Source organism: Papio anubis, chromosome 8 (genome assembly GCF_008728515.1).
Source record: "Papio anubis isolate 15944 chromosome 8, Panubis1.0, whole genome shotgun sequence".
Lineage (NCBI taxonomy): Eukaryota > Metazoa > Chordata > Mammalia > Primates > Cercopithecidae > Papio > Papio anubis.
The window spans coordinates 113692759-113719446 of NC_044983.1; the positions used below are offsets into that span (position 1 = coordinate 113692759).

The 26688-nt window shown below is 39.1% G+C and overlaps 1 protein-coding gene across 5 annotated transcripts in view; it reads right to left on the bottom strand.

Moving 5' to 3' along the window:
- Positions 1-26688, bottom strand: part of SAMD12 (sterile alpha motif domain containing 12) — a 469495-nt gene that overhangs the window by 203236 nt on the left and 239571 nt on the right. The window lies entirely within an intron of this gene.

The window sequence follows — 26688 nt, forward strand, 5'->3', positions numbered from 1 at the left end:
GCTGTTTTTTAAACGTACATTTTCCAAACCTATTTGACTATAATAATATATTTTTTAAAAAGAACACCTATAACATCCTATTGATACAAATGTCCTATAGAATACAATTTGGGAAATCCTGGACTAAATGGATAAGCTTCCATCACTTGTCTGGTTTCAGTTTTCACCATCATCAAACACACTAGTAATAATAACTAGCTCTTACATAACTCTTACTGTGTGTTAAGAGCTTTTTTATACAATAACTCATCTAATTAGAGGTTGAACTAGGTTACCTCAAAGCAGGGCAAAGTGGCACAGTCAGGGGTTAACAGTGCACACACTGAATCTGACTGCTAGGGCTAGTGTCCAGTTGTGCCAGTGATTAGCTGTGTAGCAAGCTGCTTAACCTTAGTGTGTCTCAGTTTCCTCACCTGTAAAACGAGAATAGTGCTTAGTACACACTAACTGCTATAAATGTGTTTATTACTCATTTTTATTTCTTATATTTTTTGAGACAATGTCTCAATCTGTTGCCCAGGCTGGAGTGCAATGGTGCCATCTCAGCTCACTGCAGCCTCTGCCCCCCAATCTCAAGTGATCCTCCCACCTCAGCCTCGCGAGTAGCTGGCACTACAGGCACGTGCTACCATGCCCAGCTAAATTTTTGGAGAGACAGGGTTTTGCCATGTTGCCCAGGCTGGTCTCAAACTCCTGGCCTCAAGTGATCCACCTGCCTCGGCCTCCCAAAGTGCTGGGGTTATGGGCATGAGCCACTGTGCCTGACTGCTTATTACTTTTTAAAAAAGTAAATGAAGTTCTTTCCAGCACAAGCCGTTTTGATCCTTTGTTCCACACTATGAATCACAGGAAGGCACAGACAACAATCTTGTGGCTTCAGAGACTATAGGGTGAGCTGGTCAGACAAGGGTGGCCTGAGGGAACCAGAATAGCACCAGGTGGAGTTGGCCCACCTGGGCCAAGGAAGCCCTGACACCCAAGGCCAGTCAAAGCCAGAAGCCAATTCCAGGAACTAAACACAGACTGTCACAGGCCAAGAGGCACCATTAATTTCCTGGGAGTCTAGGACCAAGGCCAAGAACAGAAGTGATCTGCTTTTGACTGTAAATAGAGCAAGACTCTAAACAGCCTTCAATTAAACCTGGCAATTTTATCCATATGCTTGGAGAAATGTACCTCACAAGAAAATCCCCTCTGAATCAAGAGTCATACAGATCTTCCTGGTAGAAAAAAGAATAGGGAAAGATGCCAAATTGAAAAATGACAAACTGCCACTAGAATAAGCCAATTTTTAATATGCCTTAACACTTTTTTTTTTACCCCTTCTCAAGCTATCTCCAGTTGAAGAATGTTCTGTATAACTGAATAATCCTTCATCGAGATATATGAAAAGTCAGCTGTGTCATCCTGAAAAATGAAGGACAGTGATTTATTTTGTAGTATGTAGACACAGGTAGGTGCAAAAAATATGGAGGGGAGGAACCCCTCAGTGCACAAAGTGTGATAAAACAGTTGCTGAATACAGAACTTTGAAAGGGCTTGGTGAAGAAATTGGTTCGCTGTCTCCTTGAGACAATCTTAGGTTTGTCATGGCCATAACTGTTCTCCCAGATATTTCCTGGTGGCAACTTTCCTCAGGTTCTTCTATTGTTTAAAGTCAGGATCTAGAACATTCTACAGGCTTCCATGGTGCTGTGCTTATCCACCCCTAACTAACACACTGAGCTCAGTGCTTGGCACATAGTATATGCTCAATAAATGTGCATTGAATAAATGAAGAGCCTTCATTTACAGATTCTTCTACATTGAATATCCAACCTTTGTCTCTTTACCTAGCAACATCAGATGCATCAAAGCTTGTTTCCTCCCTGAGTCCTCAGGGACTCGGGCAGTACCTGTTTTCAGAGTACAGAGCACTGGGTAGTAACAAGAGCCACCTACTGGGCATTGTTTCTCACACCTGTAATCCCAGTACCTTGGGAAGCTAAACTGGGAGAATTGCTTCAGCCCAGGAGTTTGAGGCCAGCTTGGGCAACATAGTGAGATCTCATCTCTACTAAAAATTGAAAAGCTAGCCTGGTGTGGTGATGCATGCTTGTAGTCCCAGCTTCTCAAGGGGCTGGGTTAGGAGGATTGCTTGAGACCAGGAGGTCAAGACTGCAAGTGAGCTGTTACTCAGCCTGAGCAAGAGAGTGAGACTTTGGCTCAAAAACAAAAGCTACCATTGTGGGAGCACTTCATCTATTATCAGCTCTCTTACTCCACACAATCACCTGTAAGATTAGTCCTTTACTCGTTTTACTTTACAGATCAGTGAGGCTAAGAGAGGAATTTGCCCAAGGTGTCATAATAGGGAGTGGCAGAACTTCCTCGTCTAGCTGCTTCAATCACAGCATTTACCTCATCATGCTGTGGTTTGTCATGGTTTAACCATTCACTAATGCATGTCAAGCCTAACTTGATAGCAATGCTAACTAAGTCAACACAACCAAGGGTTTTATAGTCAGATAGATCTGACGTCAAGCTCCTGCCCCTGTCGTTCCTGTGTCTTGGTGCCTTGCTTCTTCTCTATACAATGGAAATTACAGAAAAATCTACTTCCTGGTGTGTGTTTTGAGAATAATGAGTTAAAAGAATGTGAAGTGCTGACCTAAGTGCCTGCCACAGAGCTGAATTAATACTAATACTCATTTAAAGGTCTGTTTGATAACCACAGTGCCTAGGATTTGCCTGAGGCTTAGCAATGTTGGACAAATGTCTATTAAGTGAATGACTACCTATATGTCTTTATTTGGGAATACAAAGCAATAAGGCCCACACAGAAAGGCTAATCATATTTTAGTTGCTTCAAAACAGATATTCTCATGTCCAGGAGTCAAGCTTCATAAAACATGTGTGGTTTGGTGTATAGACCATAGCATAGTAGATTCTTAATAAATGTGGTACCCAAACAGCCATATTCATAATGGGAAACCTGCCTGTCTCTTACGAGCTAATCCTTTTCTATTTTACTTTTCTCAGTATCATTCCTAGTTCTGATATTTTACTTCAGTTCTTTAGATCACATCCCATCATCTCCCTGAAATATCTCTATGACAATCTCTTAAGTGAAGAATGCAAAATCTACTCTTTCTCACCACGTGGGACATGAGTCTCCAAAATCTACTTCTTCTCTGGTTACATCTTTACGAGCTATATGATTCATCTCATTCTAAATATTAATGCAAAAAAGATGTTTACTTTGGCAAATCTGTATCTCTGTAATTTATTAAATACAATGAAGGCATCAACTACACATTAATTATGGTCGACACTTCGTAAAATGGTCTGATCCTCTCAAAATGATCACAGGGGATACGGGATGTCTGCCGGTAGTGAGGGACGTACCTCTCAACTCTGCCTCCAGTTGTTGCTGATTGGATCAAAGCTGGGTCAATTACAGTTCCTGTCCAGGGAATTTGGAATTGGGATGGGAAGGGGCAGAACATACTCCTTTTATTTTACGGGAGAGTGACACTAGGAAAAGAAAGTAACTTGCCCAAGGTCCTATAGTAGGGAGTGGCAGAACTTCCTCTCCAGCTGCCTCAATCACAGCATTTACCTCACCGTGCTGTGATTTGTGATGGTTTAACCATTCACTAGTGTATGTCAACCCTAACCTGATAGCAAGGCTATCAGGTTATGTATGTGTATGTAGGATTGACATACACTAGCAAGACTAAGAAAAGAAAGGAACTTGCCCAAGTTCTTTTTCTGGGAGCAGAAAGTTGAAAAATTGAGAGAGAACTTGAGCAAGTTCTGAGGGCTGTAGCCATAGCCAGTCAACTTGAAAAGAGTAGGAAGTCATCTTCTGCCATTCTGTGAATCAACCTGCAGAGTGTGTCTAAAAAATGAAGAAGTAGATTGTGAGAAAAGCAGAAACAAGAGAAAATGAGAGCAGATTGTCTGAATTCTTGTTGGTTTTCCAGTTCGCAGTTCTCATTCTTCTGGAAGCCTTGCTGGCTCTTTGACTTGAAGCCCTGGTGAAGACTCCTTCTGTATGTGTATTAGGTTTATCCAACCAATGTATTTGGCCCATTGTTTTGCTGAAGCTACCTTAAGTTGATTTCTGTTCCTTGCAACCACAAGTATCCTAACTTACGAGTAGCAAAACTATAATTAGAGTTATCAAAAATAATCCTTATATGCATTTAACACTGTGCACATTTACAAACTGCTTAGTATTATTAATATCTGCTACAAGGAAGTACTACAGTAATGCTGTTGAAGCAGTCATCCAAGAACTAATAATTGGGTAGCAGCTGGAGGTTAAAAAGCAAGCCAAGAAGAGGGAGTGGATTTACTGAAATGAAAAGTAATATGAGAAGTCATCAAATCACTTGAGATAATTCCATTTACAAGAGTCCATCATGGTCAAATGGTTGTAGATCAGTAAGACGGTAAGGGGAAATTCTTTCTATTAGGAAAGAATAAAACCATGAAACAGATGGATTGCTGTTTTAAAGATTAAAATTACAAGAGCACACACAACCGGCTATGCTTAGGTGGTTCAGAAAAAAAGAAAAAAAAGCCTACCATCTCCATGGTTCCTAAGAAATATGTACCATTCTTACAGATGTCAATAAAGCATTATGCAACTGTCAATTTGGTAATGGAAGTGTCACCAAAGATTCATATTTAACAGAGACCAAATGTAATAGACAATGGGGAAAAGTGGTTGGTGGGGATCTGAATTAACTAACCGTGTTTGAGAAAATAATTGAGGCAATAAAAAGATCAATAGGAAATCAGGCCACTCTCCAGTACCTCAGGGTTTCTCAAAGGAATATTTTTAAAGAAGAGCATTTTATTGACTTGTCTCATTTTTAATGCACTAAGAAATGCAGCTAAGGTGCCTGGTCACTGTAGAAAGGGGTACACACAAAGAGCTATGCTAACCGTAGGGCCAGCAAATGACTGCTCAAAAGGAACTTGGCCACATACCTCTCTCTACTCAATACAGCCCTGCAGGTATATCAAAAAACAACAGGAACATTGTTACGGATCATAAAAATAATTATGTTGCTTTAGAAAATTGGGAAAACCTGAGAGAATACAAAGAAAATAAAAATTACCTTAAACCGCCATCCAGATACACCACTGTTAAAATATTGCTGTATCTTTTCAGATTTTTTTGTGTGTGAAAATAATATATATTTTATTGTATATACACTACTAACTACAATATTTTGATCTTTTTGTATGTGATGTTTCCATATTCTTTTCACTTAACATCTAGTGAGCATGTTCTCTTGTTATTACATGTAATTTCAATGCTGTATCTCAAACCATTATATGGTTTTGTCATAATTTAACCAACATACTAGATATTAAACTGGTTTTCCTTTTAGTATTTGCTATGAACTTAATGTTTGTGCCCCACCAAAAGAAAAATTTATATGTTGAAGCCTTAATTCCCAAAGTGATGGTATCTGGAAATGGGGCTTTAGGGAGGTAATAAGGTCACAAAGGTGGAGTCTCTAGGATGAGATTAACACCCTTGTAAGAAGAGACAGGAGAGAAATTCCTTTCCCACTCTCCTCCGCATGAGGCAACTGTCTACAAATGAGGAAGAGGGGCCTCACCAAACGCCAGATCTGCAGGCAACTTGATCTTGGACTTTCCAGCCTCTGGAACCATGAGAAATAGATTTCTGTGGTTTAAGTTACCCAGAAAATGGTAGTTTTGTTATAGCTGCTGAAACTAAGACATTAAGCGTGGGAAATAACAGTGCTGTTTATTTCCATTTCCCTTCCCTGCCCCTCCCTCACTATCCATTCTTGTCTCTTCAGTCCAGCTCTGTGCCAATGAAGTGCTGGGCTCTGTGGACTATGCAGCCTGCCATCCCTCGCCCTCTAGTTTCTGGATGCATTTAGCCAGTGAGTGGTATCAGTGGGAGGCAGGAGGCGAGAGGTGAGGCTATCCTTTCCTCTCCCCACCCCGCTTGTACCTGATGGTTTTGGCATTGGCTGCCCGCTCTGAAATGGGCCTCCCTGCAGGCATCTGATCCCTCCTCCAAGGCTCCAGCTCTTCTCAGAGCTCTTTAACACATTCCCACACTTTTGCCACTTAGGCTTCTGCCTTGCTTGTTCCTGGGTGACTTAACAACCCTTGTGAGTTCCTTTAACCTCTGCTAAGTAATGGCTTCTTTGAATTCTCTTTAGATTCCCATCTGACTGATATTAAAACTTTCAATGAACAACTTGTATATTGCAAATGATGACTCTGTGGAAAACATTTATTTATAAAAGGCGTAAAAAAGTTAAACACTATGCAACCCCTATTCCAAATAATGAGAGGTTTGGTCCTAGCAAAATATAACACACATGTAAAGTAGAGGAATGGTCTAGATTCTAGAACCTTCTTCCTGAATATTTTCAGAAAGCCTCTCTCATCTTGTTTCCCTCAATTCCCTTTCCTCCATAATTTTCATAAACCATAGACCTTTTCCTTCCTCCCAGCCTTTGCTCATGCTACTATAGTAAACGGAGTTTTCTTCCAGTTTCCTCCTTATTTCCAAGCTCAGGTTTCTTCCTTCCTGAATTCTTGGAGTCCACACCATCTCTCCTCAGAATTACTGATGCTATGCTGTTCAGTATGGCAGCTGGAAGCCACCTGTGGTTATTCAAATTAAAATAAATTGTAAAGTCAGTTCCTAGTCACACTGACCACAACTCAAGTGTGCAATAGCCACATGTCATTAGTGGCTGCTGTGCTGAACAGTGCAGAACTAGAACCTTTCCATCATTTCAGAAGTTCTACTGGTCAGAGGTATTTCAGAGCACTTAATTATATATGGCTCAAATGAGAATTAAATCATAGATATCCTTGTACTGCTCTCTAGTTAAATCACATTTGCAGAGTCCAGAAATAACAGGAGTCTGCTCTGTTTTGTTCATTTGAGTCCAAAGAGTGCTTGGCACCCAGCAGGTACTTAGTAAAAATACTGACCTGGATAATAACCATGCATATTTCTCAGTAGAACATTGAAAAATACCACTATGGAAAACAGTGTGGAGATTCCTTAAAGAACTAAAAGTAGATCTACCATTTGATCCAGCAATCCCACTACTGAGTATCTACCCAGAGGAAAAGAAGTCATTATATGAAAAAGATACTTGCGCATGCATGCATATAGCAGTGTAATTTGCAATTGCAGAAATATGGAAGCAGCCCAAATCCCCATCAGTCAACAAGAGGATAAAGAAACTGTGGTGTATACACATACAATGGAATACTACTCTGCCATAAAAAGGAATGAATTAATGGCATTTGCAGCAAGATGGAACTGGAGACTATTATTCTAAGTGAAGTAACTCAGGAATGGAAAACCAAACATTGTATGTTCTCACTCATAAGTGGCAGCTAAGTTATGAGGATGCAAATGCGTAAGAATGACACAATAGACTTTGGGGACTTGGGGGAAAGGGTAGGAGGCACGAGGGATAAAAGACTGGGTTAAGTGTACACTGCTCGGGTTATGGGTGGACCAAAATCTCACAAATAACTACTAAAAAACTTACTCATGTAACCAAATACGAGCTGTTCTCCAAAAGCTTATAGAAATAAAAATTATTTAAAAATTAAGGAACTATTAATAATTAATGCAAAGGTATATAGCAAGGGGATAGACTAGACAGTTTGGAGGTAGTAGTGGTGGGGATTCTTCCAGTCCCAGAAAAAAACTAAAAAACCTCTGTATCCTGTAAAACATCCTCTTTATGTACACAGAAAGAAATTTTCTAAAACATTAGAAATGATTCTCCAACAAGCTATACAGTCTGATCAAAGGAAATTATTAAAAAGATGCAAATGCATATCTCTATATAGAAGCTTACATATACCATCCACTAGACTTGTTCACAAAAGCTGAAAACTGTCTTTAGATATTGGTACACCTTTGACTGTGATTCTGGTTGACAAAAAAACTACCCTGTGTCTGAAGCAATTTCATGGAAGTGATAAAGCTATATATCCTAAACGATCCCCTCTCTTATCTTGCTGGTTTGAGAATTTTCACAAAATTTCAGTGTTTGATTTATTGGAATAGCCTTATAAAATATGTTCTTCATCCTTAACATTAATCTCTGCAAAGAACGTGTTCTTAGAAGTAGAACCATTTACTATATGCTATTTATTGAGATCTGTGCTAATAATTACTTTGCAAAAATATCCCTTTTAATCCTGATAGCAACTCTCTGAGCTAGGTATATGTGCTCTCATTTTACTTAAAAGAAAACTTACTTTCACTTGCCTAACGTTATACAGGCAGTGAGGGACACAGCTGGGAGGCCAACTTAGATTCTTGGACTCCCAAGACCATGGTGAGCCACTCTGTGATAGTTTATTCCACTGTTGACAAAAGTAATGCTGGAAATGGGAGCCGGTGTAGGGCACCACCTGGCCCTGCAATGCTGTTTTGTAGTCTTTCTCAGCACAGCTTCTTGTCCCTCTCAAGCCCTTTTCTGATATTCATGCGAACAAACCTTCATAAGAAGAGACCCATGATATATATATATGCCCACCTGCAGCTCAGGGAGGGAAGCAACTACAGGACACTTTGAACCTGCACCTTCAGCTCTCTTACTTGATGATAAACAAAACCTAATGTGAGTGAAGGGAGGAAATGTCTAGTGATCAAGTGACTGCACCACTCCGATGGCATACTTGACACATAAATTCTAATGATTCCTCAGTTTCTGTTTTCATACAGGTCCCTCACTGGAGCGTCATAGTCAGACATCTGACTGCTTTATTGGGTGTTTCAAAGGGACCTCAAACTTCACATGTCCCAAACCAACCTCTCTCATTTCCAGGACAACTCTCTGCTTCATGCTTCTTCTTCCTCAGCACAGGTACCTCCACATTTGTGGCTGCTCAGGCCAACCAACTGCATTCACTCTTAAAGCCCCCTTCTCCTCCCAAATCCAGTCCAGTACCAAGTTCTATTGATCCTATCTGCAAACAAATCCACTCCCATTCCCTCTGACTATGACCTCAGTTCTAACTATCGCCTGTTCTCTTCTGCATTTCTGTAAAATTGGACTATCTGACCTCCTTGGTTTCATTTCTGCTCTTATCCAATCCATCTCCACAAAGCTGTCAGCATAATCTTTTGAAAATGTAAATGGGATCTCATCACTCCCTTGTTTAAATTGAAAGGGGAAGTAATCAAAGGGTTCCCACTAAGCAGAAGGAATAAATTGTTGTGATCTATTGCACAGCTTGGTAACTATAGTTAATAATGATGTATACTTCAAGTTGCTAAAAGTGTAGATTTTATTTATATTTTTTGAGACAAGGTCTTGCTCTGTTGCCCAGACTGGAGTGCAGTGGCACAATCAAGGCTCACTGCAACCTCTGCCTCTTGGATTCAAGGTATTCTTGTGCCTCAGCCTCCCGAGTAGCTGGGATTACAGGTATGCACCACCATGTCCAGCTAATTTTTATATTTTTAGTACAGACAAGGTTTACTATATTACTTTAGGTGAACTCCTGACCTCAAGTGATTCTCCTTCCTTGGCCTCCCAAAGTGCTGGGAGCATAGGTGTAAGCCACTGCACCTGGCCTAAAAGTGTAGATTCTAAATGTTCTCATCACAAATAAACCATTAGTATGTGACATGGATATGTTAATTAGCCTAATTAATCATTCTACAATCTATACATGGATATCACATTGTACTCCCAAAATAAATATTATTGTCAAAAATAATGAAACTGAAAAAAATTCTTTAATGGCTTCTCATTGCACTTCTTGGATCCTATTCTAAATCCTTAATGTAGCTTTGAGGCTCCACGGTACCTGGCCTTTGCCAGTGTCCCAGCCACATGATTCTCTCTCGAGCTCTGTGATTCAACTTGTGGCCTTCATTCAGTTCCTAGGAAATGCTAAACTCAGGCCAGGCACAGTGGCTCACACCTGTAATCCCAGCACTTTGGGAGACCAAGGTGGGAGGATCCCTTAAACCCATGTTTGAGACCAGTCTGGACAATGTAGTGAGATACCATCTCTACAAAAAAAAAAAAAATTAGCCAGGTGTGGTGGTGCACATCTCTAGTCCCAACTACTCAGGGGGCTCAGGTGGGAGGATTGCTTGAGCCCAGGAGGTTGTGATTGCAGTGAGCTGTGATTGCATTATTGCACTCCAGCCTGGGCAATGGAGCAAGGCCCTATCTTTTGAAAACAAAACAAAACAAAACAAAACAAAACAAAACTAAACTAAACTAAACTAAACTCTTCTGCCTTAGAGCTTAGTATGTGTTTTTCCAACTATGTGCTTGCTCTTCTCCTATACTTCATCTGGCCAGCCCACATTTCTCCTTCTTACTACCACTTAAAGCTAACTATTACTCCCCAGTCTAACTTAGAGCCTCTCTTTGCATTTTATACATTTCCTGTATGCCCTTAATACAACTTAGCAGTATGTGAGTTGTATTAACACAACCTGGCACTGGACAATGGTAACCACTCTTTGAAATCCCATTAAGTCTCACACCCCTCTCACCATAGGTTTTTTTCCAACAACCAGTGGCCAATTTCAGATGGTAGTGATACTCATCTTGCCTTTCATGAAGTCGAGATCATTCCTAACTTCCTACTTATCATTATCTTCTGCTTCTTTAGTCATTACCTTAAAAGCAAATTTGAGTCTCTATAAGCCTTGAATTTTAACATCCCATAATTATGCATATTTTTTGGTTTCTTTACTGTAGTTTTAGCACTATCCCCTGCACACCTTTTCTGTCATTATGTGTCAAAACCAATCACCAGATGACAAAATAAATGACAGGAAGAGAGGCCAAAGCAGAATAAATATAACCTGGGAGTACACAGTCAAGTATTAAGAAAGACTGCTAATTGGCTGAGCATGTTCAGAGTAGTACATGGATGTTCCACGGATGAAAGTATATCCAAATCATTGGATGAGAGAGAATGGTAGTATTCAGAGAAGGAAAATGTGTTAACACATCCCATGTTAGACCATTATAGATATAAAACAAGTCTTTAAAGAAAACACTTAAGAAAGAAGTAGTTATAATGGATCATTAATCAGGGTATGGCATTAAACTCTGTGTGTGTGTGTGTGTGTGTGTGTGTTTGCCTTCTTTAACAACTATCTCTGTTATGGGCTGAATTATTCCCTGCCCCCTCCCCAATTCATATGTTAAAGCATTAATCCCTAGTATGTTAAAATGTAACATATTTGGAGATAGGGTCTTTAAAGAGGGAATTAAGTTAAAATTAGGTGATTAGGATAAGTTCTAATCCAATATGACTTGGGTCTAACACAGAGAGTGACAACCATGTGAAGACACAGGGATAAGTTGGACATAGACAAGCCAAGGAGTGAGGTCTCAGAAGAAACCAACTTTGCCAACACCGTGACCTTGGACTTCTAGCCTCCAGGACAGTGAGCAAATAAATTTCTGTTGTTTAAGCCACCCAGTCTGTGATACTTTGTTACCGCAGCCCTAGCCAACTAATACTATCTTCCACCAGGTTCCAAACCCAGTTAGGACAGAGACCATTTATATTGTGTTCCCAGTTGTAACTCTAGCACCTGGCACAAAGCAATGATGAGATATTATATTCCCAATGTATGCAGTTATAGCAACAAACGTAGCATGGTATCTAAGAGTATCACGCTCCTGGAGAGAGCTTGTGTTTAAATCCTTGCTTCATCACTTCTTATACTGTGACTTGGTTCAAATAATTTAATTTCTCTGTGGCTCAGTTGCTTGATCTGCAGAGGAAAAGGGATAATAACAGCTCCCATCTCATAGAGTTGTAGGGATAAAATGACAGTGCTAAAAAAGCGCTTAGAACAGCGCTAACACATAATAAGCATATAATAAATGATAGTGATTATCACTGATGTTGCTATTTGCCCTGGCCTCATGTGTGGCTAAGTATCCTGGGGTATGGACCAATTCTGATAAAAACTGAGGAAGTTAAAGCTCTAAGGTTTTGCAATACTTACTGGGCTGAAGGGTCCTATATTTGGCATACAATAAGTGTTCAGGAAATGTTTATTCAACTGAATACTCTATGAGCTGACCTTATAGGGTCTGTGATGGAGCTCTGGGTCAAAGTCATTCTCCTACCCTGCTCAGGAGATCACTTTTTGCTCCACCTGGGCAGTGGTCATCTTTATCAATACGTAATGAAGTCCACTGATAAATAGGGACTTCCTCAACTCTTTCTCACCCTTTTCCTTCTAAGACCAAGGCTTGAATAGGATGGGCTCCCTGGAGCCTAAGTAATAAGTATTTCAAATGTCTTTAGTGTAACAAATCTTAGTATCTACCAGAAGCTATTCTGAAGATGAGGAAACAAAAGTACTGGCAATTCCTGACCCAAATGCCAGGTTAATCCAAGGGACCAATCGACTCCCAGTACTATGGAAGCTGCAAAGCCATAATTTTAACTCTTATTAGGATACAGAAAGGAAAACAAAAGGATGGTTTATTTAAAGATTAAAACTGCCTATTTTATGAAGTCACTCTTTACATTGTTGGAAACTCAATTTTACAGTCCTTTAAAACAAGTTTTGTCTCCAGACCACTTGAGGTAAAAGAAAAGAAAAGAAAAAAAAAAGAAACAAACAAACAAACACAACAAAACACAAAACAAGGTAGAGTTGAAAGTGTGCTTTTTATAGGAAGAAAAATGGTAACGTGTATACAAGGGACCTCGAAGGTGCCGTGGGTACCCACGGGGATTTTGCCACAAAGCGTGGATGATTAAGGAGTTCACATTTATGGTTGTGAGATGGCCGGAAAGTCTAAAGCAAACTCCACCCGTGCTAGGGAGTCATCAGTGCCAGTTTCTACCATTTCAGTAAGAATTTCTTTAATTGCATTTGTTTTTTTCTTACATAATTCAAGGTAATATTACCCCTTTCAGTATGTGTTCTCGAGAAACAGAGCAGAAAGCTTAAAAGAACTAGTGTGCTGGCCTTCTGGAAGTATTTAATCTCAAAATGAAACCTGATCATGTCACATCTCTGCTTAAAGCTCTTCCATGAGTGTCTAAACTTCTTAGGGTTAAGGCCCACATGTTTAATATGACCTAAATGTTCTGGCGGTCTAGCTTTGGCATAATTCTCCAGTGTCACCTCACAACTACCCCCTGTTCGAGCAAAATACCTTAACATCATTGTTCCCTCTTTGTAAATACTCTCCCTAATTCCAAACCCGACTTTGTTAGTCCCAACTATACAATCTCAAGTCCGTACATTCTCCTTTGAGGACTTAATGCAATTCGTAACTTAATAATTATCAGTCTGCTATCTCTTTCTCTTGCAAGATTAATTAATTCACTTATTTGCTAATACTTTGCCAAGTACCTACTATGAGCTAGATACTGTAAGCTCCATAAAAGCATGGATTCAGGATGTACTGTTCATCACTGATTCCCACTACCTCATCGGACACATAGTAGGTAACTCAAAAAAACTTGTTCCATGAGTGAATGAATATGTTTATTCCATTTTAATTTTTTTAAGTACCTATTACAATGTTAGATACAAAGACCATACTCCATAAGCAATCCTTTAATATTTTGGAGGGAAAGACTGGGTAGCATTTAAACTTTGCATCATCAATTAGCATTTTGAAAAGGCAAATAAAAACACACAGGTGGCTAAAATATTACCTTTGACAGTTTCTTAAAGTAATAAGGGACCGTAGTAACGAATATTCATGACTTTCCTGCCCTAACACACACAGATGCATGTGTGTGCACCAATATAACCAAATATGTATATTTATATGCACCTAGATAGCATCTACACAAGAATATCATTCACACATTTGTTAATCACAGATTTGTTTATATAGTACTTCTACAGGGTGGAGTAATAATTTGTGAGTCTTTTAAACTGATGTAAGAGACATTTTTCAGCTTATTCTGTGAGCAAATGTGATGAGACCAAGTCCCTACTAAGAAATTCAAGCCTAGAGAACTGGATTAATAAATATAAATGAATTCATTTGACAGTGACATTTTCGTTTAATTAAGGCAGAAAATCAGCTCTAAAACAAATGATTGTCCCTGACAAAGAAGCAGAAAGTGGTTCTTAATAAATTTCTAATAGCTCTTCCATGGGCTGAGGAAGGTCTTCAGTGATAGAGCACTTCGGTGGGGGTGGGGAGTGGGATGAAGGGAGGGAGGGTGAAGAGAAATTGGAAAGAAAGGAAGAAAAGGAACGGGGAAGCACAAAAGGTAGTGCATATTGAAAATTTTAAAAATAGCAAGAAAATTAGAGACCATTTATTTATGCTTTAATACATGTCAAATCCTGATAGACCAAAATTATTATAGTAAAACTCTTTCTGTAACAAAACAAGTATCCAAGTCTTAGGAGAGAATGAATTTAAAAAATATATAAAACAAAGGTCAATACAATTTGCTCTATTATTTCATCTCTTCCTCCTTTCTGTGGTGTGGTCTGAATTTTAGGGACACAAATGACAAAAGAAAAATCAAATTTTCTGATACATAGACATAAGGATAAATGCACACATATGTAGTTTACAAAAGTAACTGAATTATAACAACCAATCACATGATAGAAATGAGATAAACTGAAAGGCATACCCAAATACTGATGTTTTCAGAATCTCCATATACTACCTTCACGAACGTTTGATAGTTTTTAGCACTAAACATTAGGTTTGTTTCTCTAATAGAACTTGGAAAGAGGGAGTCTTTAGATGTATAAATCAAAGCCACATCACTTCTTACATAGCAGATACTTCAAACCATCACAGTCACTGTTAATAAATTTCTGTCCACTCATTTATGCCAAATCAATTTCAATTAAATCAATTAAAATGATAACTAGCAAAATTTCACATTATTGATCTAACAACGTTAAGATTACTCAAGATATTGGCAGCACTAAGAAATGCTATGCTGACAGCTCTCCTTCATTATGATGCCAAGTTGAAAAACAAATTTGATTTCTTAGGGACCCAATAGCTCAGGTATGCAGGAAGCATCTCAGCAAAACCACACACCATGTGTTCCTAGCAGCCCAAAAAATGCAAAATGGAAGATGGAGGGTGATAACTGTGTTTTGATAAGCAAGCTATTAAATCTTTTATTTGAATAGTCTCAAGTGTTAATTTTTTAAAGTGCATCCTGAGTTTCTTGCAAAAGAAAAAAATGTATTTTTGAAATAAGAAATACTTCACAGCAGGCAGATAGGGCAGTGGAAATAGCATGGGCTTCGGAGGTAATTAGTCATCTTACTCACTGCAATGGCTAATTTTGTATGTCAGCTTGACTGGGCCATAGGGTGCCCAGATATTTAGTCAAACATTTTTCTGGGTGTATCTGTGAGGGTGTTTATGGATGCAATTAACATTAGAATTGGTAAATAGAGTTAGGCAGACTTCCCTCCCCATGTGGATGGTCTTCAGCCAATCAGTTAAAGGCCTGACTAAAAGAAAAAGGCTGGCCTTCCCAGGAGTAAGAGTAAGAGGGAACTCCTTTTGCCTGACTGCCTTGAGCTGAGACACTGGGTTTTTTTCCCTGTCTTCAGACCTGAACCTAAACATTAGCTTGTCTTGAGTTTTGAGCATGCCAGCTTTTGGAATGAAACTCACACCATCTGCTCCCCTGGTCCTTAGGCCTTTACATTTGAACTGGAACTACACCATTAGCTTTCTCTGGTCTCCAGCTTGCCAACTACAGATCTTGGGACTTCTCAGCTTCCATAATAACATGAGCAGATTTTTTATAATAAGTCTTCTCTCTGTATACATACATCTTATTGGCTCTCCAGGAATTCAGACTAATAGAAACATTTTTTACCTGTGTGGATTTGGGCAGGCATTGTGGCTCTTTGGGCCTCCTTTTCTTTATCTGTAGAATGGGGTCCATGACACCTACTTTGCAAAATTACTGTGTGAACTAAATGCAGAGTTTACTAATAAAATGTGAAGTGTGTACACAAGTACACAGTCAGTATTAGCTCCAGATTTCCACTGGTGATAAAGTGAAGATTTGGGAAACTTTTATAGAAATGAAAACTAGTATCTAATGCTAATGTTAGACATTAATAATTTAGAAAACTGCTACCTAACTTTGAGAACTTAATGGTTTCCAATATGAATCCCCAAACTGACCTTTTAGAGCTGAAGCAACTATCTTTCTTTCTCTTCTTCCTCTCTTCTATATTCACAGGAGGTGGTACCGTGATAACTTTGCCCTTATACCTGCCAAGCACAGGAAATTGTAGAGTCTCTGTATAAAGCAACTTGTTTATTATCCTTTGGGGGCTGCCTAAGAAAACTTATTTCATATTTCTGGGGAAATAGGAGGTGAGATTTCAGCAGTGCTCTCTCCTGAGAACTATGGAGGGTGGGCTACTTTCTTAGGTCTTGAAGACATCACCTGCAAGGTTAGGTGATAGTGTTAGATGGGCTCCATTTTAGTTTGGGTTTTAAGATAGGATACCTTTAAGTACCCCAAGAGCTGAAAACTCCTTCTGAATTCACCTGGTTATGACAAGAGAGCTCCTTAAGGCCAAAGGGAGTTTGACTCAGACACTATTAAAGAGCTGCATGCATGCCTGGAGTGCTATGTGCTCTGAATCTGCATACAGCTTGATAGCAGACCCTCACACTTTCACATGCACAGGAGTCAACTGTGGTGAAGCTGTGAAAAATACCAATGCCTGAGCCTGAGGGTCTAATTTGTCAGGTTCAAGGTAAGGTCCAGGAATCTCCATTTGGAAGAAGTAGAACAAAACAATTCTGCTGCAAGAAGGTCATGTATTTGGGGGAGGAGAATGTGGTGAAGAAGAGTGAAGGACAAATCTTTACAATCCTCTCCTTTACCATTTTTCAATCTATTACCACAGGTTGTCTAGTCTCCTCTTCTCTTGGGGATGAGGATGACTTCCTCATCCTCATTTGCCACCACCCTCATCCAGGTTGTCATCATATTCTGCGTAGATTACCACAACAACCTCCTAACTAGACGTCTTTCCTCCTGTCTTTGCTTTTCCAGTGCATCCTCTCATCTTTTGTTATGTAAATCTGATTAGGACAGTCTCTGATTCACAACCCTTCTGTAGTTGCCACTGTCTTCAGGATAAATTCTAGATTCCTTGAGAAAAGCAAACATTTAAGGCATTCACTTCACCTTTCCTTACTCTTCCAATCTCACTTTCTGCCATCTCCACCCGCCTTCTGACCAACTCCTAACCCTCTAACTATATTAGGCTTCTTCATGCTCCTTGAACACACCAAACTTCCTCTTCAACCTTCGCCTCTGCGATGGTTAACTTTATGTGTCAACTTGACTGAGATAAGGGATGCCCAGATAGCTGGTAGAATATTATTTCTAGGTGTACCTGCGAGGGTATTTCCAGAAGAAATTAGCATTTAAATCAGCATACCAAATAAAGAAGAGCTGCCCTCACCCATGTAGGTGGAATTGTCCTGTCTGTTGAGAACATGAACAAAACAAAAAAGTGGAGAAGGACAACTTGTTTCTTTCTCTCCTTGAGCTGGGGCATCCATCTCCTTTTGCCCTTGGACACCGCAGCTACTGGTTCTTGGGCCTATAGACTCTGGAACTTACACCAGCAGCTCCCTCTATTCCCAGGCCTTCGGAATTGACTAAATTATACCACCAGCTTTCCCGGTTCTTCCGCTTATAGATGGCAGATCGTGGGACTTCTCAGCCTCCAAAATCATGCGAGCCAATTCCCATAATAAATCTCCTCTTATATGTCTATATATACCCTATTGGTTGTTTCTCTCTGAAGAACCCTAATACAGCCTCAGAACAGTCTGTTCCTTGCAACTGGGACATTTTCTTTCTATAGTCACCAAGCACCACCTAATCTGCCTAACTCTTCCTCCTCTTTTAGATCTCAGCTTCCTGAAGGAGATTTTCCTGATCCCTCGGAGCCAGAGAAGTCCCTCTGCTTACTTGCTCTCCAAAGCACAATTAATGACCCCATTCATATCATTCACCATGTTACTATGAGTCCCTGTGGATGAGTGTCTTCTCCACTAAAATATAAAATCCATGTATAAACTAACCATATCTATTTTGCTTATTATATTTTGCCAAAAGCTAGTAAAGGCCTGATACAAGGCAGGCACTCAGTAAATACACAGTTTTATAGTAAATATACTATCACAACACGCTGTACCTCTCTAGAGCTCTTATCACTTTGGTAATTTTATATTTGTTTGATGACTAAAGAGGAAATAAACACATCTTGCTAACTGTATAGCTGGCAAAGTTCAGAGGTCACTTTTTCTTGTAACCTTTTCTGACACATTTCTTTTAGATTGAATACCCTTCCTACATGACACTGCAAACATTCACACTTCTGTCACACTGCAGACATTTCCGTGCTATAACATTTTACATATAGGTCTCCTTTACATGACTTCAAGGGCAAGAACTTAATATTCATCCCTGTATCCCTAACATATAGCATATAAATAGTACTTGACACTTGTTAGCTTCTCAATGTTTTTTGAATTACTAAACAAATGATTGTGTAATTGCTACTGTAAAAAGATAAACAAAATGAGGGCTGGGCGTGGTGGCTCACGCCTGTAATCTCAGCACTTTGGGAGGCCAAGGTGGGTGGATCACCTGAGGTCGGGAGTTCAAGACTAGCCTGACCAACATGGTGAAACCCCATCTCTACTAAAAATACAAAATTAGCCAGGCGTGGTGATGCATGCCTGTAATCCCAGCTACTCAGAAGGCTGAGGCAGGAGAATTGCTTGAACTCAAGAGGTGAAGGTTGCCGTGAATCAAGATCGCTCCATTGCACTCCAGCCTGGGCAACAAGAGTTAAACTCCATCTCATAAATAAATAAATAACAAAATGAAAAAGGGGATACTAAGAATGGAAGTATTATTTCAGAGAAGGATAAGGAAAGAAGGCTTTATTCTTGTCTGGGGCTCAAGGCTGGACCAATGACTGTACAACTTTAGAGTCCGTTCACAGTGTAGTCTATGCACATGGTACCTTCTAGAATTGGCATGTAGAAATTCTGATGCAATGGGAGGCTTGAACATCTACACTGCACAGGGGTTTATGCCAGATACTGAGAATTGGTGGTCCCCCGCAAAAAGGCCAGAGAAATTAGTTAATATGTGGGAACAGAAGTCCTAAAGCACACAGATGGCATATTTTTCTGTTTCTTCTTAGAAAATCCAGAACATCTCAGCGCATCTCTGAAAGTGGCTGTGATTTCCTCTTATCCAGTCCACGTGGCAATGTTCTAATTCAACTGCCTCTCTAAAAAGCCCATAGGACATTTGAACACCACACATATTGGATTGTAGGGTCTAGACTTATCCTCAAGAATAAAACGAATATCAATTGTTGAATGCCCATAACTCATCTTTCTTCAGAGCAATATTAGTAATTTAAGACCCTTCAAATCCACAGTCAAGCCACAAGGTCAAGGCGATATAACAATGCAACCTTATGACCATCTTAAATTGTCCAAACAAGAGATATCACATATATTGTTTCATCTAGTACATTTAAATGCAAAGTGGTCAGTGCATTTCAGGTTGGTGAGTTCTGCAGGGGCAGACATGAAACATTTTTGAAGTCTCTGAAATTCCCTAAAAGTTACTCATCACAATGCAAAGAATGACTTAAAACATTGAGCTGTGAAGCAGCAATGACAAGGATCATTCCTGATAGAAAAAGTCCAAATCAGACGAATAACGTGTAGACATGTCTCCCATATGCTGGTTAGAGGAACCATCAGGGGTGCTACAATAGGCAGATATTTTTCTATCATGACAATGTAACAGACAAGAATCATGAGTCCATGTCAAGCCTTAAACAAAACTCCTTCTTGGGTTAAATGATCATGATGGATTTCCAGAATAAAAATGAAACAGGGCTGGATGCTAACCAGGATATATATCTCATAATTCTAACCACTACTGATAAACTGACATATGATTTTAATAATCCCCTCAAAAAATCTGTGTTTCAGCCTTTAAATATAAAGCTCATTCTAAGGAGAATTTCTCTGATGACTTAAAGACTTGATAAAATTAGAAATATTCCTGGCCACAACATTTCTGCAAGAGTGGGAAGATTTTGAAATGTGTCAGGGGAAATCTTAAGGAGGCAGCAGTTTGAGAAAATATGGACTTGGAGGAAATTGAGAAGGGACACGTGGTTGGTAGATCATAATCAAATAAGGCTGAATGAAGAAATAGTAATAAAAGACCCTAGTTACAGAAGAGTAATCTCTTCAGATTCCTATTAAGTTACTCATCCAAAATCCTTATCTACCATGAGCCGCTGAGCTCATGGTCATAGGAGAAGGTTCACTTAGTAATCACTTGAGAGTGTCACTCAGGAGGACATTTAAGGACCAAAAATATTAGAAGAAACAACTCAAAGCAGGTGAGTGGCTTATAAACACAAGGGCCCTTGCCATTGTCTTTACTTGTCGGGTCAATAGAAAAAGATCACAAGGGAATAAAGAAGTTCTTAAAAAAAGAGATCCTAGGGAATGTTGCTTGTGGAGAAAGATGATTCAAAATGGCTTTGTAGCTACGTTTATTTTCTTGTGAATCCATAAAAAATTGATACTGCATTCACTGCTTTGAGAAGATTAAGTGGAAAATGAAATAGATGAAGAAAATGAGAGAAAAGGGCAACAATTAAATTTATATTAGAAAAAACATACAGAGGATCCACCTCCTGCTAGCACTATGCAAAGCAAAATTAGAACACAATTGAGGTTTGCTCATAGTCTACAAGGAAGACAAAACACCACCATGCCTTTATACAGGCTTCCCTTTCTGACAGTCTTTGTGCACCTGTTAACATTTTTATCCCTTAAAAGCTAGCTCATTTGTTGTAGCACTGGCAAGTCTTCCTTATCCCACCTATTCCCACGCAAGGCTGAGTTCCAGCTCTGTGCCGTCATTATACTATCAGTGTCTCTATAATGGCATACATCGCTCTGTTCTTATTGCTAGAATGGACACTCCCATTTTATCCCCAGTACCTCACATAAAGCGTGAAGCACACTGGATGGAAGAACAATGGATACTATGTGATGAATACAACATTATTAGTCTGAACAAAGAGAAAAGGGACCAAAAACAGACACATAGACAAATGGAACAGAATAGAGAACTCAGAGATAAGAGTGCACACCTACAACAATCTGATCTTTGACAAACCTGACAAAAACAAGCAATGGGGAAAGGAGTCCCTATTTAATAAATGGTGCTGGGAAAACTGGCTAGCCATATGCAGAAAATTGAAACACCCCTTCCTTACACTTTATACAAAAATTTACTCAGGATGGATTAAAAACTTAAATGTAGGCTGGGCACAGTGGCTCACTCCTATAATCCCAGCACTTTGGGAGGCTGAGGCGGGAGGAGTGTCTGAGGTCAGGAGTTCAAGACCAGCCTGGCCAAGTTGGTGAAACCCCATCTCTACTAAAAATACAAAAATTAGCTGGGCATGGTGGTGGGCACCTATAATCCTAGCTACTCAGGCAGTTGAAACAGGAGAAGTGCTTGAACCAGGGAGGCGGAGGTTGCAGTGAGCCGAGATCACGCCATTGTACTCCAGCCTGGGCAATAAGAGTAAACCTGTGTCTAAAAACAAAACAAAACAAAACAAAACAAACAAACAAATAAACTGAAATGTAAAACCCCAAACTATAAAAACCCTAGAAGAAAATCTGAGCAATACCATTGAGGACATAGGCACGGGCAAAAATTTCATGACAAAAATGTCAAAAGCAATTGTAACAAAAGTAAAAACTGACAAATGGGATCTAACTAAAGAGCTTCTGTACAGCAAAATAAACTATCATCAGAGTGAACAGAAAATCTACAGAATGGGTGAAAATTTTTGCAACCCATCCATCTGATCAAGGTCTAATATCCAGAGTCTACAAGGAACTTAAACAAATTTACAAGAAGAAAACAAACAACCCCATTAAAAATTGGGCAAAAGACATGAGCAGACACTTCTCAAAAGAAGACATTTATGTGGCCAAAAATCTTGAAAAAAAGCTCAACATCACTGATCATTAGAGAAATGCAAATAAAAACCACAGTGAGATACCATCTCATGTCAGTCATAATAGGGATTATTACAAAGTCAAGAAACAACAGATGCTGGTGAGGTTGTGGAGAGATAGGAATGCTTTTACACTGTTGGTGGGAATGCAAATTAGTTGAACCATTGTAGAAGACAATGTGGTGATTCCTCAAAAGACCTAGAAGTGGAAATATCGTTTGACTCAACAATCCCATTACCTGGTATATACCCAAAGGAATATAAATCATTCTGTTTTAAAGACACATGTATGCATATAATCACTGCCACACTACTCACAATATTAAAGAAATGGAGTCAACCCAAATGTCAATCAATGATAGACTGGATAAAGAAAATGTGGTACATATATACCATGGAATACTATGCAGTCATAAAAAAGAATGAGATCATGTCCTTTGCAGGGGCATGGATGGAGCTGGAAGCCATTATCCTCAGCAAACTAATGCAGAAACGGAAAACCAAATACTTCATGTCCTAACTCCTAAGTGGGATTTGAACAGTGAGAACACATGGACACAGGGAGAGGAACAACACACACTGGGGGCCTGTTGGGGTGGAGGGTTGGGGGAGGGAGAGTATCAGGAAAAATAGCTAATGCATGCCAGGGTTAATACCTAAGTGATGGGTTGATAGGTGCAGCAAACCACCATTGCACACGGTTACCTATGTAACAAACCTGCACATCCTGCGCATGTACTCTGGAACTTAAATAAAATTTTTAAAAAAGAAAAAAGAAATGCAAAAGGATGGGAGAATGATTGGTTCTGCCAGAAAGATGAGGTAAGCCTTTTCAGAAGAGTTAATATCTCATCAAGGCTATGTCTTTTCATGAGTTTTATTATACGATATTCACAACAATCCTGTGAAATAGATCCTATTTCCATTTTTATAATGAAGATATCTTAATTTCTGACAAGCAACTTGCCCAAAGTTAATACATCCATGAAATGTCTAGAATGGCTAGGCGATGCTCAGGAGTTTGATTTTCATTCTGTAAGTAATTGGGAACCATTAAATGTTTTAAGGATGGAAATAATGTTGTCAGAAGTATATTTAACTCTGGCAATAGAAGTGGGAAGTTAACTGAAGTAGAATTGAGGGAGCAGGACAGAGACTTCAGATCAAATGATAACTAGAAGGTTATTCAAATGGCCTGGGAAAGAGCTGAAGAGGAATGAATTAACACAATGGTTAGGGTAGAGATAAGGCTGGGAAAGATAGGAAACTCACTTCACAAGCAGAACTCTGAGGATTTGGTCATGGACTCCATGTGAGTGATGAGGAAAATCGAATAATCACAGGTGGCTCTGAGCCTTCTATGACAGGTGACAGCGTGAGTCATGGAGGTATTAACCTTGAGAACCAACACAGGAGGAAGAACAGACTGGGGAGATGGTAGAAAAGATAATGGGTTAGATTTGGATATTTTAAATTTGAGATGTCAGAGGAATATGCCCGGGTACACATCTTTTAGAGAGGGAAAAATAAGAATCTGTAGTTTCAGAGAGGTGTAAAATGTAAATCTGAGAGTCACTATGATGTAGGGGATGCTGAAGCGGTAGAGGGTGAGATTGTCCAGGCAGCATGCAAAATGCCAACAACTAAAAGGACCTACCCCCAGGAGGAATCAACATCTGGGAAGTGTCAGAAGAGGGCAGTTTGCCAACAGCCTGAGAGAGGCCATTAGAAAGAGAACCAAGAGAGTCAGTATCATGTACATGGAACATGTGAGCACCAAGGCAAGGAAAAGCTCTTGCTATCCAATGATAAAGGAGAAGAACTGTGTTGAAGAGAACTGGCATGTGAACATCAGATTTGTAACACCAAAGCCTCAACTAAGTAAAAGACATGAAAGAGCCTGGAAATTCAAATAGCATAGTTTGAGACATACTAGACAATTAGAACATCAGACATTCTTCACATATGCATAAAAAGGAATCTGACTGGCTCATGGTTTCTTTCTCAGGAGCAAGAAGATTCTTTTCCTCAGAAGAGAGACAAAGGAAGCGTTTCTCGGTGTCACTTGTAGAAAGACATATCCTATTGCCTGGTCAATAGATACTGAGAAAATTTGTTTTGAATAAATGAGTTAATGGTAAACATGTTTGACTTGAACTTACCTTGAGACAGTTTACAAAAGACTCTCAGGAAATTGGGGCCCTTAATGATACTGGTGGCTCCAGGAAGCACTAGGTAGAACTGCTACAAAGACGCAGTGTTTTGTTGGTTTGTTTGTTTGTTTGTTTTCCAGAAAACCTCCCATTGTTTTTATATGCATTAAAGCCAGTCTCTAATTCTGTTTTTCTTCTCGTTCCACCATCTTAAGAATACTGATCTGACAGTTTCTTATGAGGTCGAACATACATTTAAGATACCAATCAGCAATTTCACTTCTAGATATTTACTTTTTTAGTGAAATAAAAATCAGTGTTTATAATAAAAACCTGTGTGTGAGTGCTTATGGCAGCTTTGTGTCAAACAAAACAAAACTGCAAACAACTCAAATGTCCCACAGCTGAGGAATGGATACACAAACTGTGGTTATATTAGGTTGGTGCAAAAGTAATTGTGGTTTTTGCCATTATTTTTAATGGTAAAAACCGCAATTACTTTTGCACCAATCTAATACATTTAGTGGAATACTCAGCAATGAAAGTGAATGGAACGATGACACATCACAGCTTTGATAAGTCTAAATGCATCTCCACAAGTGAAAGAAGTCAGATCCTATGACTCCATTTATATAGCATTCTGGAGAAGGCAAAACTGTAGGGATAGGAAACATCATAGGTTGCCAGGGGCTGGTAGTAATAAAAGGAACTGACAACCAAGGAGCACACGGGAGAGTTTTTTCTGGAGTAAGAGAAATTTTCTATTTGATTGTTGTGGTAGTTATTCAACTGCGTGCATTTGCCAATACTTGCATAACTGTGCACTAAAATTGGTGAATTTTACTGTACGCAGTACAGTATATACCTTGATGAAAACAATGAGATAAAAAGAATACTGGCATGGGAATTAAGAGAACTACAACCTAGTTTCAGTTATGCCACTAACAAGCTGTGTAACTATGAACAAACCTCTAATCCTCTTTGGGGTTTGGTGCCCAAATCTGCAAAATGAGACTGGACAATTTATCAACAAGTCTATTGCTCCATTCTACAAAGACTTCCTTCTTTAAGCAAGGTGGTGGACCAGATGGCCTATTTCAGTTCAGATGGCCTACTTGAGTTGCTGAAGTATCATTGCGGAGGTGACTAGACTAAAATAGCTAGTCCGTACATACAGTTCTAAAAAGTCTTCTTGGATTAGAAAGTAGTGTTTCTAATTTTTGTTGTTCCAAAAGACAGAGCTTTGGGAAAGTCCATCTGGTTATGCAATTCCCGAGTAAAATTTGACACACATATTTGGACAATGTGAAAAAAGTTCTTCAGGAAACACTAATGTTTAATGAGCTGTAACTGGCCCTGGTAAACAAACATACACTTCTTTTTTCATCTTATAGGCACTAATTATATGAGGATGGTAGCATCTACTACCCACATCTGCCTTACTCGCAGTTGAGACACTGCTTTCTATTGCCTGAATTTACCCAACCCTTAGTTGCTGATATATTTTTATACTTTCTACGTATTTGCAGCCAAGAAAGTCACTAAAAGGGACACCCCAAAAATAGCTCCACACTACAGCATGAGAAAATAAAAGAATAAAAATAATAATCTTGATGATTTTAAGAGCTTTGCATTTTTTTTGCTTTGTAAAGCAGGGGTCCACAAACAATGGGCTAGCATTTTTTTTTTTTTTTTTTTTTTTTTTTTTACTGTGGTAAAAACTACATAGTATTAAATTTACTGTCTTAACCATTTTTAAGTATACAGTTCAGTCATGTTAAGTATATCTAAGTTGTTGTGCAACAGATCTTTATAAGGTTTCATCTTGTAAAACTGAAATTTGTACATGAAACACAAATTCCTCCTCCCCCAAGCCCTTGTAGCCACTTCTCTACTTTGTTTCTATGATTTTGACTACTTTAGATACTCCATATGAGTTAGAATCATGCATTATTTGTCCTTTTGTGACTCGCTTATTTTGTTTAGCATGATGTCTTTGAGGTTTATCATGCAGCATGTGGTAGGATTTCCTTCTTTTTAAAGGCTGAAAAATATTGCATTGTGTATATATACCATGTTTTCTTTATCCATTCATCTGTTGTTAGACATTTGGGTCACTTTTATCTCTTGCCTATTGTGAATAATGCTGCACTGAACATGGGTGTACAATTATTTCTAGATCCTGCTTTGAATTCTTTTGGATATGTACCCAGAAATGAGATGGCTGTATCATATGGTAACTCTATTTTTAGTTTTTTGAGGAACCTCAATACTGTTTTCCATAATGGCTATACAATTTTATATTCCCACTAACAGTATACAAGGGATCTGATTTCTCTACATTCTTGCCAACACTAGTTATTTTCTGTGGGTAGTGTCCATTCTAATGGGTGTGAGATGATATGTGGCTTTGATTTGCATTCC